Source organism: Haliaeetus albicilla, chromosome 22 (genome assembly GCF_947461875.1).
Source record: "Haliaeetus albicilla chromosome 22, bHalAlb1.1, whole genome shotgun sequence".
NCBI lineage: Eukaryota > Metazoa > Chordata > Aves > Accipitriformes > Accipitridae > Haliaeetus > Haliaeetus albicilla.
The window spans coordinates 24181684-24200043 of record NC_091504.1 but is presented as its reverse complement, the minus strand read 5'-3'; the positions used below and the strand labels follow the sequence as shown (position 1 = coordinate 24200043).

General features: G+C 47.3%; 1 protein-coding gene across 2 annotated transcripts in view; it reads right to left on the bottom strand.

Annotated features, from left to right (window-relative positions):
* The window catches only part of LMF1 (lipase maturation factor 1), a 204607-nt gene that overhangs the window by 124802 nt on the left and 61445 nt on the right, over nt 1-18360 (bottom strand). The window lies entirely within an intron of this gene.

Genomic DNA, 18360 nt, shown 5'->3' with positions numbered 1-18360 from the left:
AGCACAGAAAACTCCCACTCTCATAATTAGGGGGCGTTTCAAGTCTTCTTTACCCTGCTGCTGTCTTCAAGTCCACTTCCACTCCCACACTGGCATGTGAGTCTTCCAGTTTTCAAATGAAGTTGGACCAAGAAACAAGAGCACGTGGTGCGGGAAAATCCACGTGCTCTGTAGCTTCGTCTCTGCTGAGGAGGACCGCAAAAGGAGAACAAGCCAAGGTGGCTCCTGCTGTGAAGAGCTGTGGATCCCTGGGTACGGACACACACACCCCGGACAAGCTCCCACATACCTTACTCCTCTGTGCTCGGATGGACTCTGTTTTTACACATTCTCTAATTATTTGGCTTCTGCTGACACTTTTGGAAGTCAGCTCCTGTTCTCTTGAAGATGCAAACTTAGTCTGAGAAACGGTACCTGGGTCCAAGCGAGCACAGGAGGACGAAAGGAAGAGGGCAGCAAATGGGGATCCCCACATCTGCTGGAGTTTCACATTCACTGGATTTCTCTCAGTCTGCTAACAATTCCCAATCCATTTTCAAGATTTCTGTGCGTATATTGAAATGGCCTGGACTCCACAGCTGCAGCAGATTATGCTGCCATACCACAGATCAAAGCATGGGGAAAAATCGCCATCCCCTGCTCGCAGACAAGCAGAGCCCAGTGCATCTCTTTGGAAGAGGAGAAGACGTGCGAGGGACCAGAAGGAGAAGGAGCCAGACGGGATGTGCATGGGACAACCCTGTGAGACACCAGCAGACCTGGAAGACCCTCCTCGTGTTTGGACATAACCTACAAACATCTTGCAAGGAGTGTTTTGGGGGCAAATATTAAGCAGAGCTCAGGAGGTAAACGATATGGACAAATTAAATGGAAAACAAGGAAAGGAAAGAAATTATTTAGCAGCACTTTGGAGAGCGGGGCTCACATCCCCAAAATCGCATTTCTAACTGCTTCCTTCTTGCAGGGCATTGCAGCCGGATCTCATACCTCCAGCTACCTCCTGGTAGCATTGCTTGAGCAAAAGGAAAAGAGAGAAAGGAAACAGCCCGTCTTCCGTCTTTAGGCTCTAATGCACCAAGGCACTCCGTTCTAAGTATATGATTGAAACCGAGCTCCACAGATCAGCCTTAGCTGGGGCAGATTTAAGAACAAACCTGGTGTTTTGCTGCGCTAAGGCTTGTTAGAGGCAATACGTGACTGTCAGAAAGACCAGGATGGAAATGCTTTAACCAAGGACTTTTCCTTTACTTTCAGGGACATTTTTTGAGAGTAGTATCTGCCTGATACCTTCAAAGTCCAAGAACATTTAAAGGCATTTAGAACATTCAGTAGCCTCTAGGCAGCAGATACAGGCAGCTGCTACCACAAACCTGCTGTACCAGCCTCCAGCTTAATCGCTCTTTCTCTCACATGTACAAGTCTCTAGTTTTTGCAAAGAATAAGTTCAAGGCTTAGGAAGCAAATGAAAAAAAGCAACACTTGCAGAGCCCTTTTCATATTTTCCAGTGTTTGGTGTTCTCCATGCCAAGCCTGGCTCCCTCTAATTTCTCCCTGTGGTGTTCAAGTACCTCTAGGTACCACGTGTTTTTTGATACAACGTCAAAATCGACCTGTTAGCTCAGCGCTAACTAATGCTGGCAGAAGTTGGCCATTCTTACAGGTAGGCAATAAGCAGAAAAACATTTCCAAGGGCAGCCACTGTCAACTCTTGAGAAACCACTGCCATACACGGGGCAGGGTCTTGCCAGCTCCTCTTTGCTGAGGAGCTGAGCTCTTTACTGAGCTCCAGTTGCTGGGTGATAAAAAATGACAGGTGTTTACCCACTGTAATTCACTTTGAAGACCGGACCGCACCTCAATGTACTAAACCAGCCCAGCTTTTATGGCCCTTTTTGAAGCATCCCGAAGATGCCAGTAGAATAAGACAGCATCACAAAGAAGAGGAAAGCCTTTCTCATCCCGCTTTCAGCTCCTTGTCCAACACAACCATCTCCCTGACTTTTTATTAAACTTGCGAAGTTAGGCTGCCTGCAAAGCGGGGGCTACGTGCCAGCTGGTAACGTCATTACTCCCGGTTATCTTACAACACACCGACCACATTTCACAAGCCTGAAATAAAGAAGAAAACCTCCAGATCCCAGGTAATTTGAAACAGCACCTGACGCCATGCTGCGTATAGGTATTTACTATTCGCACGGCGATAGCACCGAGAAGTTAGTGTCACCAGGACCCCGTCGGGTGGGATGCTGCACCAACGCAGAACGTAGCTGTGAGCCCTGCGGGTACCACATAGAATCATTTAGGTTGGAAAAGACCTTTCAGATCATCGAGTCCAACCATAAACCTAACACTGCCAAGCCCCCCTAAACCATGTCCCTAAGTGCCACGTCTACGTGTCTTTTAAATACCTCGCGCCAGCCAGGAACACTCGCTCCTGCGGCACGTGGCTTCCTCTGTCAATTCAAGTCACTGCTATTATAAGAAGTCATTGTTCTCATTTATACATGTTTTTATATTATTCCAGCTTGGCATAATGCTCCTAATATTGTCACGTGGCAATGTAATAATTTGGGAAACATGGAAAAGATGTGCTATAGGAAGCTCAGTGCAATAACTTGTTCCTTGTTTTCTAAATTCCAAAATCACTTGAAAAGTTTTTTTTCCTTTTAAGTTGGCAAATTTAGGAAGTTTCTTCCTAGTTCTGAGCTAGCAGAGCGTTAGCTAAAAACGTGAATTCTGCATTTATTTTGACACAAGGATTGGAGACTAATGGACAGGAGATAGGGATTTTTGAAAACATTTCTGAATCTTCCCCTTTTTATGTTCTGCTCTAATCGCTAGATAAAACTAAAAAGAGTGTGTATGTGTGTTGCGGGGGACAGAAAAATGGCTTTTAAAGTTTACTTTCTTTTCCCAATGATATAGGCAAATGCATGCTCACATGCTTACAACTCCAGGAAAAAAACAAGCACCCCCAGAAACGCCGGCTCTATTTGCACATTGGGGGTGGGTGAAGGGACTTTCAAAGCCCTGCATATCAGAAGGGAAAGGTATTCAGCAATACAAATTAAATATAAGCTAAAGGGAAGGAAACAGGTGGCTAAGTGAACTAGCAATTGCCCTTTCACCTCCGTGGCCTTGCTTTGAATCCAGCTCTAACCAGAATTATTAAATTCATACTGATGGGATGGTGGCTACAAAGACACCGGGGTTTGATCATTTGGCCAAGCTCGTGGCAGCCAGACCGTGCACACCAGCCCCTTCCAGTAATAAGAAAGCCTGGCCTGGGGAAGGGGAAAGTTGAGATCTTTGTCATATTAATTTACAGCTGACTGCAGCTCCAGGCCATTCCGCACACTCAGAAATCTCCTCGCGCTGCTGTCCGCATGAGAACTATAAAATGTTCACCCTGGATTGAATTAGCATCCAGAATGAAATATGTGCTCAATACCTTCTCCCCTACTAAGTTTGCTCCCTTTAGGGCATGGCTGAGGAGCGCAGGGGAGGATGGAGATGCAGCACCTGCTTGTACTTCGAAAACACCAACCTCCGGGGCTCCCAGGCTCTCACAATTAAGGTGCATTAAATTCACCAGCGTTTTTCACAGGGGAAGGAAAATTACATTTAGGACTTTTTTTTTTTTTTTAATTTTAATGGTGTTCAATAAAATGCCTGGTTTTAATCACCAGAGCCACTCTGTCGTCCTGGTTCAGCCCCCATGCGCTTTCTATCCACCAGCCCTGCTCTGCGTCCATGCATTCGCGGTCACATATAAATAGCATTTCCCAAACTCAGCCGACGTGTGCCCTGGATACACCAGCGGTGTCACGGATGACTTTTGTCACTGTACTTTTATTTCATTTGTCGGCTCTAGATAAGATATCGGCTATGTGGAACAAGACCCTATTTTGCCTCCAGCATCATCGTTAGCTTTGATAGCTTACTACAGTGTTAAAGGAAAGATGACCATGCAGTCACCTGAGCAGATCTACAAGCGACCAGAGAAAAAAATATATATTTCCCAGCAAATTCTTAGCAAAACCCACACTGCAAAAATTCATCCTCCTGGACCCAGCTAGCAGGGCGCCGAACCAGTCCAGTTTATAAAACTCAGCAAGCCTGCTGAAAACTAGCTATTTATGACTAATAAATTCTCTTTCAAAAAAATGTTGAATACATTTTCAAGGTTTGCCAACTGGCAGCCAGGGTACTTTGGGGGTGGAAATCAAAATCACCCCTTCACTCCCACTGAATCAATTCCAGTCTTGCTTGATTGAGTAACCTCACATGCCCCCTCTCTTTTCCCATCATCGAAAGAGTATCCAACAAAAGGGATTTCAGGGGAAATTAAGCCATAGAGAGGAAGTTTATGAACAGCTTTTGATTCCTACATTTCATGAGTTTGATTAAATCGTGGCAGAAATCCCAAACCTAAGGCCATGGCACACGGTGGCACAGGGAATGTAATACAGGACTGGAAGGCAGAACCGAAGAGGGATGCGAGCCACGCAACTGCCGGCTGCATCCTCCAAAAACACCTCACTGTTCGGTTTTAGGGTACTGAAATCTGAATTTGCACTGTGGCATGCTGGGGATCACCTTCGCAAATCACAGAGAGGATGGACACGTGAAGATAATGGGTCCTCGCTTTTCTACTGTATTTTTTCAGTGAGAGGAGCACATCTGAACACTGCTCCTCTTTATTGTATCATCCCTAGCTCCTGCCATTAGGATGAAGCTAAACACTGAGTTGTGAAGACTGCCTGGTCCCTGCTACCACTGGCAGATGCTCCATGAGGAGAATCCCCCCTGGACCCCCTGGACCTGCCCCAGACCTTCTGGATCTGCAGAAGGCTCGGAGCGTGGGAACCGTGGGGGTCCATCCCAGGAGAGGTGGAGAGAAGCCCTCCCACCGTGTCCACACCACAGCCCCCACGGACAATGAGCAGCACAGAAACCCACCTCCAGTCTCCCCGCTCCGCGGGTCCTCCAGCTGGCTGCCCCCGGCACAACCCAAGGCTGTCATCCCACCTGGATGCAGCTCGGCCACCCCAACAGAGACGAGGGGGAGCATCCTCCGGGGAAGGTCCACGCGGGTCTAACCTCCAGCTCCCCCAGACCTCGCACTGGGGTCTCACCCCAGCTCTGCCCCACATGGGTGGGCACCGGCCACAGTCTTTGCTCTCCAGCTTTACTTCAGACCTCTCCTTCTCTCCTTCCTGGGCTCCCTCTCCTTTCAGTTGCCTTTCTCATTAGCTGATCCCCTTCAGATTAAACCTGCCTACGCCGAAACAAAATCCACAGCGTTGCCCTTGCTCCCTTCTCCCCCACTGACTCCACCAGCCCCACTTTTGTCCCTGACCCCCTTCCCCAAAATATCAAACCCAGGCACAAGCATCAGCGGGCGCATCAAGATGCACTATCACAGACAACTCCACATGGATTTTACGCTTCGCGTAAGGAGCAAAACATCTCCAACGAAGATAAACTGTTTCCTTATTTACTGGATGCCAGCAAACATGATTCACGGACGGACCCGGGGGTGACCCACCACCCGTCGCTGCGGCATGGTGCAGCATCTTGCTCTGCAAGCCCCCGAGCCACGCAGCTCCTGCTCCGACGCCGCTCCGAGGGAGGGAAGCGGCTGAACTCTGACACGCCAAATCCTTCCTTTTCATCTTACGCAGATTGCTCTGCCCAACTGTACCCCTTTCAGGCTGCTGTACTTTGGTGATTCAAAATGAAAAAAAAGCCTAAATAATTAAAATGTCATTCAAGCTCTAAGCCGATATGAGTCACTGTTACAAAAAATATCTTAAAAATTCTTTCAGGAGTGGGGGATAATTATATTCCTCCCTATCTATTGATTTTTCTCTACAATGCAGATGTCAGATTTTCCACGGTTTTTTTCTTTTTCTTTTTTTTTTTTTTCCCTGGAGTGAGTGTCAAGGAGGAACAAAGCACTCTTTGAGACTTTTTCAGCCCAAAATTAATTCTGAAAAAAATGGTACAGACAGGCCAATAGCACGGGAAGCCGAGAAAAAGCCTGGTGACTCAAGCTATGTCTGCAAAACCCCTATTGATACCGGCTCTGGAGAGAAGGGTGGGGTACGGGGCACCAGCGTTATAAATTTAGAGTCAATTTAAAGACCTTCTTTCTGTGTCTTCACAACACAAAAGATGGGTGAAAAAGAAAAAAATCTCAATGAAGGGCAATCCTACATTCTAGATTTTAATTTTTCTCATAATATAGATACGAAACACTCTCAGAGAAAATCCCAAACCGTGCCTTGCACTTCATGCACTCGGCCACCCACCAGCCTCTGCTACCCACAGAAAAAGTGGTTTCAACATCTTTGAAAGCCAAACATATACCACTGTATTCTGAAGACAAACCGGCTGTAATTTAGACCCCAAGTTCACGGAAGAGGAAGGAGCTTTACAAAGCTAAAATTAAAAAAAAAAATCATTTAAGGACTACAGGACAGGGCTGTACGGGACAGCCAGCTATGCCGCTCCTCAATCCCACCGGACCCCGGCACCTGAACCACTCAAATCCGAGGGACCCGACACGATGCCTTTAGACCACAACTGAAATACTAAAGCACTTCGAGTTTTCCTGCTGTTACGCACCAGGTCTCCCAGGCTGCTCCCTGCCTGCCTGCTCCAGCTTTCTTCTGCATTTGAAAGGATAAATCTTGAGAAAATTCTGGATTATATTTCAGCCTCAATAATAAATATGATGCCCGAAGGGTGTATTCACCAGAGGAAAGATGCTCGATGGGTGTGACACTAAGCAGCAATACCCAGCAGTGACACAATCCTTCTGCTGGACGTGTAAAACTGCCTCCGAACTCCATGGCATTGTTTTACGACATTTTTGTTCTTATATACCTCAGAGCGGACACAATATTTATTTCCCAAGACCAGCAAGGGCTCTAGCTTTTTGAAAATTCAGTACATTTTCCACAGTCCTTTTATGCCCCAAGGTTCATGTTATGGCTACTGAAATTGTTTGCATACTTTTAAATATTTGCATAATTTATGAGCCCAAGTCTTCAACTGCAGAGTGCCCTGGAGCAGGGCTTGCCACAGACTGCACTGGTGGCAGAGGCTGGACTTGGGCTAGGCTTATGCAGACCCTCCGCGTCTCGCCCACCCTCCCGTCTCCCACCTGCGGGCTCTGCTCGATGGTTCAAGCTCTGCGCCGCAGGACGGACGACCTGGACCATGCGCGCTGCACAGGGGCTGTTCGATTCCTTCCTTTAAGAAATGCCACACAGGGAAGACATGACACAGGTATTAGGCTTTTTGGAAACTTTTTTTTCTACAACCCTGACAGCAGCAAACTAAAGGGTTTAAAAAGAGCTGTACCTGATGTTCATACAAACCTCTCATTAAATGAACAGCCGGTAATTCAAATCTCTCCTGCTCCTTCCATGAAATGAGAGAGAAATAACGGGCTAGAATACCTCTTCCTTAGCCAAAGAATCACAAGCTTATGCTCCTCAGATGACGCTGCTGTTTAAATAGCTTTATTCTGTACCTTGCCCATCGGTTCAAAGCCCCGTTCAGGTCCAAGCCTGCGCCAAGATGACGGCCCTTCCCCATCACCTGGAGAACATTAGTTCTGGTCCAACATTGGCAGATGGTAGGACCAGGTTCCAGGTTCTCTGGAACAACCCACCTTCAGGTGAACAAACCCTACCTGCCTGGTACCCTCCCGCAGAGGCAGGGATGGGCTCCGAGACGGCCCCGGGACCCCCAGCCCCCAGGACAGGTCCCACCCGCAGAAGAGGTGAACATCTACGTTCTGCCCCAACGGGCGCAGGTCGGTCCCGCACAAAAGCTAAACCGGAGTCACCGCGAAACGCAACCGCGAAGAATCTCAACTCGACGGACTGGAAAACGCTTCCCTGAAAGAGAAGTCACCGGTGTTGATTTTGGTTTTTTTTTTTTTTCCCCCCAGCTACCAGAAAGACCCTTTGAGAAGCCACCATGACCGCACCAGCATCCGATTGACTTTGAAGACAGCGCTGCAAGGAGTGGGTGAAAGGGATTTTGAAAAGTACTTGGCATTAGCGGCTCCCTGCCTTTTACAGCCACCGAAGGAACAACAAGTCTTCCTGCCAAGGGCTATTACTAGACAAATGGAGAGAGATCAGAGGCACAAAGGAGGTTGCTAAGGAGTCAAGTGTGGGATCCCTGCAGAGAGGAGGAGGGCTGCAGCTGGGACGGCAAAGGTCAGAACATTGCAGACATCATTTTCCAAAAATTCCCATGAAGCCCCGGCGCAGGAGTTGGGAGCCTGGCCCCGCCGTGCTCGCCTATGAATAATGAGAAAGCCATAAAAGAAAGCTCCCTTTCTTCCCTCCTACCCACGCTAATGTAATAAAACAAATTAGAATAATTATTCTCAATTTCAGAGCCATAATGCCCAGGATCAGGGCACGCTTGTCACTGAAATGACAACTACATCCGTTTGATTTTTCTTCTTTTTTTTTATATTTACAGAGATGGCCTAAATTCCAACTTTTATTTCAGTACATCTAATGCTATTTTACTACAGGCATCCAGATTCTGTTTGCTTCAAAGTCTTCATCATTTTTGCCAGAAAGTTCATCTCCCTTATTAGCTAATCACATCCCCACCCTTCCCAGTAACCTTTAAAATGCCACCCACGTTATGACACTTTTAACAGAATCCAAGCAAAAACAAAACAAGAAAAATGAAGAGTTTAACATGAACCACTAGTTTCTAAAATAACTCGCTGCAGTTGCTTAAAAGAAACGTTTTTTTCTAATAGCAAGAATATAAGAATATAAAAAAATAATTTTAAAAGAGATTAAATATCTAATGATATACAAATAATCTGGAAATAATTGATCCCTTCTCTCTGAAAACACATCTCTGTGTGAAATATGGACAATATTTACTAGGAAACAATGATAAGAATTTAGAGGAAGAATTTATTGCTAATTATTATAAATCTTTTTGCACTATTTCTTTCCCAAGACTACCACTTTAAATGATCTTTTTCTCCTGTAAAAGGGGAAACATATCTTTTGTGTAGACTTGAAATGCCAGAGGATTTAAATTATTTTCTAAGCCTCTGCCTGCCAAAAAATGCTCCGTGACTCCTCTGTTCTGCAGCGGCTTCTTCCGAGGATGTACTTGAACAACTTGGAGATGCAGAGCTCAGATTTGCAGGAGTTCAGTCTGTAGTTACATTCAGAAAGGGAAATCCCAAAAGTGGAAAAAAAAAAAAAAAAAAAAAAAAGAGAAATTTTGTTTACAGAAAGTAAACCAAGGGGAAGGACCGCCAAGTCACAAATCACCACTTGAAAAGACGCACTTGGGTTTCCCTGAATTCCCCCTGTGCCCCTCAGGACCTTCCGCATGACGTACCCTGTGTGAGGAGGAGCGGGGGGAGCGACTCCTGGGAAGGGCTCTCCAACACACGAAGATAAGGGAGAGAAGAAAACCCCATTCCCCGCATGACCCCGTCCCCAGCTCCTGGCGTGCCACCAGGCTGGCGAGCAGGCAGAAGCCCCTGCAACAGTTTTAAGGGCATCGCACAAAGATGATGTCATGGACACTGCACACACAGCAGATAATTATAATATTATTATATAAAAATACATATATGTTATAAATATTAGTATATTATTACATAACACACATATTAAAGGATCTAATCCTTGGGGCAAACCTGAGGCTTGGGCTTAAGCTGCCCAAGCTCACGTCCCCGGCCAGGGAGCGGAGCCTGCGGGGCACGGACCCATCTGCACACAGACCCCGTGGAGTCCTCCCAACCCCAACACCTGCATCAGCCAGTGACAGATTGGCAGCTTTAAATCTGAATTTCCTTGCTTTGGGCACTTTTAAATTAAAGTGGTAATGTGCTTTAAATCCTGTTTCCCTGCTTTTTCACTACACTCTTCAATCCTTTCCTCCAGAAACTAATCAAGATGTCTCAGACTCACTTACACTCTCTGCTCCAGCCACCTTCCCTGGTAACTTATTCCATATGTTTGTGATCCTTTGCAAGACACAGCCCCACCTTAATTCCCTCTTTACTTCCAGTTTCCCAAAGTGCTATTACATCCCCAGCACTTGAATCCCCTCGCCACCTCCTCATTGCATCTCCAGTAGTGATAATTACTTGCACAGAACATCACATCATCAAGCTGGCAAACCTGACCTACCCGGTCCTTTGACTAACGCACACGTCTCAGCAGTGCTGCCTGCTCATGGGGCATTGCAAACCCATCCTGATGCATACGGGCTCACCCGTATATACCTGTCTATAAAGCACTGCTGCTCGCAGAGCACCAGCATCTCCACCTGGTTATGGCAATAGGAGAAGGACCCAGAGAAGAGGCGCAGGAGAGGTCGGTGCAGAGGAGCTGTGCCGGTGACTTCCACGGTGCACGGTACTGCCTGCGAGCAGAGGGGCACTGACGGGTCCTCTCCATCACAGAGGGTCCACGACTCCTGTTGTTCCCTGGTTTTTGAAAGCGCATGCCAGTTCTCCATTTCCTTCAGGCCACACTAAAAGCGTTTTCCCTCCCTTGTTGGCCAGGTCTGAAAACATCTCGCACCAGTGACACTGGCTCCAGTCCCCAAGCAAGAGCACCCGAGAGACCTGGACCACAGCGGGCAAATCCCAGCACCAGCCCGCTCCTGTTCAATAGTGGGGAGCAGCCATGCTGGCCCGGGACGGCCGCTCCTGGACCGTAGCTCTGCTGCCATGAAACAGGGATGCAGCAGGCTTGCAAGAACAAGACAGTGGGAATCCCGAGTCATTTAACTATCTTGATCATCGATATTCCCACCGACAACCTCCCTTGCTCAGAGCATGCGTTGGGATGGATCCGTATTATCAGCACAGCAACCACCAGCCCTCAGCTGTGTGTAATACAGAGAACTGCCAGGCTCCACGTTTGTGTCCTACAAAGAGAAAGGCGGGAGGGAAGAGGCACAGGAGGCGGCTTTAAATGGAGATGATAAAAAGCCACATAAATTGAAGCACACCATCACTGTTGAGCCCTTCCAGAGGGACCACCAACACCCGACAGCATCACGGCGGCCGTCTGCCATGTGCAAGCAGCAAACACTCGCATTTGCTCTGGTGCAAGAAAACTCAGTCTCAGCTCTTGCTTCTCGTTGGCCTCAAGTCCAACCTGACCTAAAGGCATTTCGTGTGCCTCATGTTTTAAAGGAGGAACACCAGCCATAAACGGATAATGACATTTCCATGCTGCTTTTAGCACCAGCCTTCCGAATGCCAGCTGCACAGTTGCAGCCGCACAGAGCTGCAGTAAAACAGCAGCAGCTCACGCTTCCAGGCAGGGTTCCCTCGCTCGACTTTCCCCACTAACTTCATCTGCGGCATCAATCCAGGCTGTGCACGGCTCATACGCACTCATTAAAAACCTACACGCATACTTTGAATATCTCCAAACCTGAAATAACATGGAGCAAATAACATGTGCAAACGCTATCATGCACCCCCCTAAATACCACTCATGTCTCCTCCACTCAAAGCTGCCTGCTATTTAACGCTCTCCCCAGTTAAGCCAAAGATGTAATGACGCGAGGACAGATCTTGGCATGGAGCTGGGCAGGCCTGAACACGGCTGTGCATGATTTTGGCAGCACCAGGCTCGACAAACCTGCCCAAGCGGGAAGGGGCCCCGGCACCTCGCTGGGACTGGCACGGCATCCTTTGCCAGACAGGGCTCCCACATCCTTGTTCCTGCTCTGCCTGTGCTCATCCCAGTTTCTTCTCTGGCTCAGTTTGGGACCCGTTTCCCCATCCCAGCCCCTAAGTCATATTTTCTGTCCTCAGCAGCAGGGCGGTTTTTATAGGGGACTCGCTCTTGCTTTGCTTTTTGACCTGGTAAGTCCTTGACCTGTGCCATCATTACCACCATACTTCACCAGCTCGTGTGGAAGAGGCAATACTACGCCAAGAGTTAGACCTGAACTCATTACGCACCCGTTTATCTCTGCTTTATCGACAGAAAGATGTGCTGATAGGAGGGAACAGCCGCACATTTAACTGTCTCTTCTCAAAAAAACCCCTCTGGTGTGAGACTGGAGGAGCTGTGTGTAACAAGCAGAGGCAACGCTTAGGAATAATCGGTGGGGAAATCATAAAAGTCACGTCTACGGTCAAGAGCATCAGCCTTTGCAAGTCAAGATTCAGCTTGATGCATGCCAAGATGCAGCCTGAGCTGCCCCGCAGCACAGTGTGGCATCACACCACAAGCCAGACGGGGCTGTTAAAGCTCGTGCAACACAGTAAAACCCCACGGCAGAGAAATCAGGAGATGCCCCCGACACCCAGCACTGCTACCGCTTACCCACCCACGCTGGCTGCAGGGGGCTCAAGGATGAACCTTGTCTAGGGTTCTTCCCAAAACCCGGTAAAATCACGTTCCCATACTCCTATCCCTTTCCATGTGTTTTTTCAGTTACTAAGTTTTATCAGTGTTACTATAGTTACACACACAGGTGTTGACGAAAATCAAATTCTCACATTTCTGAGCAAGTATGCACACAATGTTTCTTAGACACTCAACTAATGAAGAAACAGAAACTATATTTTATGGTTTACGTATGCAATCACTAACGACTTTCAGGATCTACTATGAAGTTTCAGCAACACGGTGTTAGCAATTCATCAGCTCACAGCTACTCCCCAGCCTGCCCCCAAACACAACAGGGGCAGGTATTTGGACTCCCCCACCACAGGGTTTTGCCTGCAGCAGGTAATTACACATAATATACGAACTCGACAAAGTTGTCATCTACTTTCAAGTCTTTTGCAAAAAAAGAATGGGACTAACATTTGCTGTATGGGGTATTAGCCACAAATTGTATTTTCTGATAAAGGAGAGCTAACGAGCAATGTTGCTGCCTATCACAAAAAAAACCAAAACACAAAAGCAAACCAGAAACTTGCCCATCTCAGAGGTAAAGCCCATGGCCTCACCTAGTGCAGCATACGATCATAGCCCTGGTCATTAAACCAGAAACTCCCCTCAGCAGCCTGTCCAGAGCACGAAGCCCAGACAGCACAAATGTGACTTGGCTTTGAAAAACTACAAGATGCAGGGGAGATGCTGCTCCACCGAACCAGGGAAGCACGGCTACTCCTCCGATGAGTCTCATTACTGGGGATCAGGCGATTATAAAAATCTGCAGTTTGATTAAATGGCTGCCAGGAGCCAAGAGCCCCTCAGGACCCCCAACCTGTGGTGAGGGGCTCAGAGAAGAGGCTGACCCAGACTGGGGAACTGGGCCAGCAGCACGCAGACAGCCCCGCCGTCCTCAAACCCATCAAATGCACCGAGTCCAACAACAGCTCTACAGGGAACGGAGCAGCTGGAAAACAAACTCTGTCTGCTGAAAAATATATACATATACTTGAGAGAGGGCCGAAGCTTTGAGAGTGCAGCATCATGCCTTCGATGCCTCCCCAGGTAGTTGCAGATGTCAAAACACCTAATTACCACCCAGCAACGCTGCCGAGCAAAGTACCTTACTGACAGCGCGGGCTGCTCCTTTCGGCAAGTCACAGCGGTTTGGTTGACGTCCTTGGTTAACGCCTGACGGGCTGAGCGTACACCTTGGCTTACCCACCTCTTGATTCTTGTGGAAACACAAAACAATGCTTTGCATCTTCCAAGCTTCAAGAAATCAGAGTGACAGAGAGTCGCAAGCAAACCGACAAAGACATCAAGTCACCGAGCACTTCTGAGGCAAATCAGCCCCGTAAATGTCTGTTTGCATCACTTATTTCCTAACAAGCTGCTCACTCACACAAAGGGACTGCTATTCTGTTGCCTCTGCATGTTCCTAAGAAGCATCCGTCTTTACATCCTGCACTAATGGATTATTAGGAACATCAAACATATAGATTGAATCACGTAATTATGCCTTTTAAAAAGTCAGCAATATTTGAGATCAGCCCAGCACTTGCTGCCAATCAAACCCCAGAAGCAGAGCCTGCCTGTGCTCCTCACCTCCTGCAAGTACGCAGCCGGGATTATTTTACTTCTCGTATGCTGTATCCCCCCTAAGCAAGCCCAGCCAGCCCCCAGGGAAGGCATGCACAATAAAGCAAGATCTGGACATGATTTTTGGGGGGAGGATTAGTCAGGAAACAGCAAGGCTCCCGTACACCAGTCTGGAGCCGGACAACAGTGCTCGCATGCTTCAGCGGCAAACACCTGGTTAAGACTGAGAGAGGAGGAACGAGGACCATGCTGGGGATGTGTCAGGAGCAATATTCACCTCCTATGCAGGACAGAGATTAACAGGGAGACACAAAAGAAAAGGCAGCAGCAAAGCAGGGGAGCAGGCGCAGCGCGTCCGTGACCTTCATGTGCTGCTCAGACAACTTCCACCAGCTCTGTGGACTTCTATGGTTTACGTGGTGGAAAGTATAAAGACGTATCACTGCTCCAGTGCTCCTTAACTAGGAGGTTGTAAACAAGCGTGTGGGGTGATAGGATATGGGAAGCTTTTGAGATGATGATTAATGTGCTCTGGGGAGACCGATAGCAACAATCATGCCAATTCTGGTTAGGAAATAACATCCTGTAGGTCCAGCCTCCCTTCTTTACAGTCAGGTTCATTTTGTAGCCAGCAGCTTACTGGGCTTGATCTTCTGCTCCTTCACAGGCTGATACAAGAGGGGCTGCAATGGGCATCGGCGCATCAGCATTCCTTTTGGTAGGAATTCCTAGTGCTTCAATGCAAAGTCTCTGGTTGCTAGAGCTCCACATGGAAAAAGTTCCCAAATATGATACGCTGAATGAAAAAAAAGGGGCTGACAAGTGAAATCGACCCCCATGATACAGGAAGCTGCTGCAGAAAGCAGAAGAGCTATGGGACAAGAACCTGAAGTCTTCACTAGGAGCCATCACATTGCAAAAGAGAGACAAGCTTGCCCATCTCGGGCGCGTTTCAAACCCGCACATGGCACTGCTCACCTAACATCCAGCACAAGGTGAGAAAAACCAAGCTGACCCAAGGGAATGCCGTTTGCCTGGAGGATGCCATTTTCCAAGGAAAGCCTCACCTCAACCAGCTAGAAGGGTCCCCAGAGAACCACGCGGGACAGTCGAACTTTCTGTGCAAGATATCATCGTTGCCAATCCTACCCCTAGGATAAACTTCCTTCAGTCCACATTTGTGCACATGCTTCAGCTCCTGCCCAGATGAGGGAAGAAATCAAAGATGGCCTGTGAGCAGGTGCATCTGCGCTCCAGGAGGATACTTCGGTTTCACGCATTAAACTCGCTTCCCGGTGCCTGCAAGCATCATTATCCCGGCCGAGAAGGAAACGTACATGTGTTTGGGCCCCAAAACATTAAAGATACCATCAATCACCGATTTCCACTTGCTTGTATAGATCCCCATTTAATGACCTTTCCATGTTTTCCTCTCCCATGCCTGTTACTTATATATCAGTAACCCAGACAGACGAGGGACTCAAGGGGCGGCATCTCTTCTGCAGAGGGCTCTCCCTAAAATAACAGGAGAGTTATTACTCTCCAGATAAAACCAAGAAGCAGCAGAGATAACAGTAACAAAGATGTCTGGTGAGCACGGTTTTCCTTTATATCCAATCTGTCCCATAATTCAGAATATATATTATAAATAAGCAGGAACAGAGCAAAGCTCAGTCAGACTCCCATTTTAAAAGGAAAGCAGGATGCAAACTTGATAATCATAATATAACTTGTTAAGAAAATTAGCTGTGTTTCCCTACATGTGGTGTCATGGACTGTCGATTCTTTCTATAATCAGCATCACAACTGAGAAGCAGCATTTCAGAAGCTGAGAAGCATCAAGACCACAGGAATCAGCCTCCATCCAATGAGGGCAAAGGGGCTATACTGACATTTGGTGAAAATATCATAGGTGATATATGTCCCAAATAATACATTCACAATGAGGTTCCTGGCAAAAAAACCAAACAAGCAAAAAAACCCACCCCAAAAAACCCAGAACCTCCCACCCACAACCATGCCCCCCCCAAGCACTGCAGTCAAAGCAAAGTCTAACTTGCATTTAAGGTAACTTGCATCTTGGACTTCACCAGGTCGGAGGATTAACAGGTCACCTCATGGGATCTAATCCGGCAAGACAGGGAACACTCTCAGCTCCTCTCGAATCACTGCACAGGGGTCCTGCAGAGGCTGGGACCCCTCGGGTCACCCACACAGGTCCCCGTGACTGTCGTTAAAGGCCAGCCAGCGCTGTGTTACTGCACTCACTAATCTTTAACAACTTAGACCTTTGCTGCCCTCAAAAAATATAATGAAGAAACCACACAGGCCAGCTACTAAAGTGCTTATCATTCTGTGCTTAAAGGAGAGGACAGGAAATTTAATTTGTAATAAAATGTGGATGGATATTCCTGGCAGGTTAGCAGCCTTCAACTGGGTTCCCTAAACAGTTGCTTAAAATACTTGAAAACTAGTGTGAAAACCATGCCTCAATAGTGGCTGGTGTGTTAAGTTTTAAGCACTGCATTAAATTTGCAGAAATCCTTCCTCAGGCGGAGAGCAGCTGCCCTTGGGACTGTGACCTCCCGCAGCCATCCCACGGCTCGGGGACACGTGGCTCCAGCCAGCTCAAGGGTAGATGTGACGGGGACCTTCTCCAGCCAACTTTGAAAGATCTCTGTTTTAACCAAGTCAACATGACGTCCAAATGAGAAACGGGAAAGCATCAAGAACAACAGACACTTTCTCACAAAAATTTAATACCAAACCCACCCTTACTTTCTCATCCAAAAACCAGAACCATTCTCACTAGTCCAGTAACATGCCCTTAATACCTGTTGGATCAACTGCACGGAGACCCACATCTCATCATCTCTGATGTTCATGTGGACTGCAAATTACCGTCCCCAAGGAGCTCTGCAGAAGACAGCAGCAAGTCAACCGGCCGCCTCGTGCAGAAGTGTCACTGAGCAGTAAGTACCGTCGCAGACCCGTCCCTGATGCCATGAAGACAGTGCCTCTGTGCCCCAGGAGCCTGCAGTGGTGCCAGCCCTGAAGCACCCCGACTGCTTCTCCAGGCTACGGACTCTTGATGCTGCAGCAGAGCCCACGCACAGATTTACAAACTGTCTGTTGGTTTAAGGCAGGCCATTTTCAAGGATTATCTTCCCTTATTCTCCCCCAAAACCATACACTGCACTTCACTTGGCTACCACACTTCCCTTCCGACATTGTTTTCCCATAAACAGCACCAAGCTCCGCAGATGCTCCCACTTCGATTCCTTTCCTATCAGCAGTTTTGCTAAGACCCGTTCCAGCTTTTTTTCTAATAGCAACTTCCCATCTGTCCCAGGAAAAGACTCCAGGAAACAGACTGCAAGAGTCTAAGTAATTCTGCACTTACCTACCTAATCACAACAGCTTGTTTGCCATGAGTGTCCTGACATTGTGTGTTCAGCCCAGCACGAAGATCTTCCCATTAGCTCCATGTGCCGCTCTCATCCTGGGGACTGTCAAACAAGACCCTCTCTCTACAAGTTAGGCTTCCTAAAAGACTGGATTTCTATCATTTAAAGCAAAGTTGCAATTACAGATGCATCCAGTAGCCTCCATCCCAGCGTATGGCAGGAGCAGTGGTGGCAGGATGCTAGAAACCATACCATTCACCTAACTCCAACCGAAAGCCTCATTGCATTTTAAAAGCATTACAAAGATGACTTGTTCCATAAACCCTCACTGAATATTTTCAACCAGCAGTTGCATTAAAATCTATGGGATTATCTACACATGCAGATATCGTATATCTGCATAGAAAGCTGTGCTGGAGTGGACCTTCAGGAGTCATTTTATCCATCTGCATCGCCCTGCAGCAGGACCAGATTTATTTAATTAATAATGAGCAAGAATTGCAGGAATTAATAATGAACAAGAATTGCAGTTTTAGGAAGCTGAGCAAAATCTGGCAATGCTACACAATAGCTATGGCAAAGAAACGAATGCAACATCAAAGAGTGGGTTTTGAAATACCAGTTCCACAAGGCACACGAAAAAGCAAAACTTTCTGCTCTTTCAAGCTGAATTTGCTGAATTGTCATGGGTTGGGAAACCGTCCTTCGAGGCAACAAGCGTACAGCATGCATTTTCCAAGAATATATACTGCAATAACACGTTTGCCACTAACCAAGTTGTCTTGAAAACACGTAACACTAAGGTTAGCACAAAAAAAGTTTGTCTTTATTGTATTTTTTAAGAGCAGAAGGATAATTAAAGCTTATTGGGGTCAACTACGGATTCAAGCACATTAAGAGCTGGGGTGAGAAAAGGATTTTAG